Genomic DNA, 1596 nt, shown 5'->3' with positions numbered 1-1596 from the left:
CATCATTTTGGTCATTCTTCAATCTTGAAGGATAAGGGATTCTTGGCTTGTAGGGTTTGGATGCCACCTCCTTCTCTTTGGCTCTCTCCTCAACCTCCATGACCTCGAATACTTCAACATTGGTCTTCTCGCTCAGAAGCCTACCCTCAACCTCATGACCACTTCTCAGAGTGATCGCCTTCACATGTTCTCTCGGATTAGTTTTGATGTTACTAGGTAAGCTTTCTTAAAGTCTCTCCAATAACGACTTCACAATTTGCCCCCCCTTATTTTCTAAATTGTGCAATGACGCAGTGTGGTTGTGAAGTATAGCTTAGACTAACTGAAACCTTGTATTCGATGATTGGATGAACCTGGTCAAAGCTTTCTCTAGATTAGTCATCCAGGTTTCCAAGCCTAAAACTCGATTCTCCATGTTCTTGGCTTGTTGTTGTTGTTGGAAACCCGCTGGTGCCATGGCCTTTTATTGCCCTTGATTATTCTATGAAAGATTCGGGTGGCTCCTCCAACCTGGATTGTAAGTGTTACTATATGGATTGCCTTAGCTTATCATTGTAGTAGCTATAAAATCCACTTGTTCTACCAAGGATGTACCACCAATAGTAATCAGGCAATCGGATGAAGCATATCCTCCCCCACACCCGGTGCAACTAATGAAGGCCGCCACTCTAGGAGAAGTTAGGGTATCTAACTTCCTGCTCAATAACTCAACCTGAGCCGCCAATAAAGTACCTACATCAATCTCATGAAGTCTGGCACCTTTTTTCAGTCTCTTGTGTTCCACTGATAACTTTTCATAGCCATTTCTTTAATGAGATGTCAGGCTTCTTCAAGGGTTTTACTTCCTAAAATACCTCCAGTTGCTGCATCAAGTAACTGCCTTGTGCTTGGGTTCAACCAATTGAAAAAAGTCTGAATGATCATCCACTAGGAAACCCATGTTGAGGACATTTCTACAGGAGCTCCTTGAACATATCCCATATCTCAAAAAAAGACTCAAATTTTATTTGCACAAAGGACGATATTTTATTCCTGAGCATCACAGATTTTCAACAAGGGAAATATCGAGCAAGAAAAGCTTCTACCACCTCCTCTTGAAAGTAATCCATACTCTCGGTAATAAATGTAGCCACTGCTTTACTCTCCCCTTTGAGGAAAATGGGAAGGCCCTTAATCTGATAGCATCATTGGTAACTCCATTGATCTTAAGCATATCGCACACTTCCAAGAAGCTCTCAGATTTTCAAAGAGGGAAATATCGAGCAAGAAAAGCTTCTACCACCTCCTCTCGAAAGTAATCGATACTCTAGGTAATAAATGTAGCCACTGCTTTACTCTCCCCTTTGAGGAAAATGGGAAGGCCCTTAATCTGATAGCATCATTGGTAACTCCATTGATCTTAAGCATATCGCACACTTCCAAGAAGCTCTCGATGTGGTTGTTCGGATCGTCACTGGCCAAACCATTAAACTACGCCATCTACTGTATCATCTTGATGAATGCTAGCTTTAGCTCAAAATTCTGAGCCGTAATTGGTGGCCGCACAATATAAGACTCTGTGCTCAGAATTGCAGGTCTAGTATAATCCTATAGTGT

General features: G+C 41.9%; 1 non-coding gene across 1 annotated transcript; it reads left to right on the top strand.

The window, feature by feature from the left end:
- Nucleotides 1-933: 933 nt before the first annotated feature.
- Nucleotides 934-1040, top strand: LOC120281484. Its single transcript, XR_005542623.1, has one exon. It is a non-coding gene; the product is annotated as a small nucleolar RNA R71 (small nucleolar RNA).
- Nucleotides 1041-1596: the final 556 nt, after the last annotated feature.

The sequence above is a fragment of the Dioscorea cayenensis genome, chromosome 17 (genome assembly GCF_009730915.1).
Source record: "Dioscorea cayenensis subsp. rotundata cultivar TDr96_F1 chromosome 17, TDr96_F1_v2_PseudoChromosome.rev07_lg8_w22 25.fasta, whole genome shotgun sequence".
Lineage (NCBI taxonomy): Eukaryota > Viridiplantae > Streptophyta > Magnoliopsida > Dioscoreales > Dioscoreaceae > Dioscorea > Dioscorea cayenensis.
Note: the sequence above shows the minus strand (reverse complement) of the source record. Positions and strands in the feature narration are given on the sequence as shown.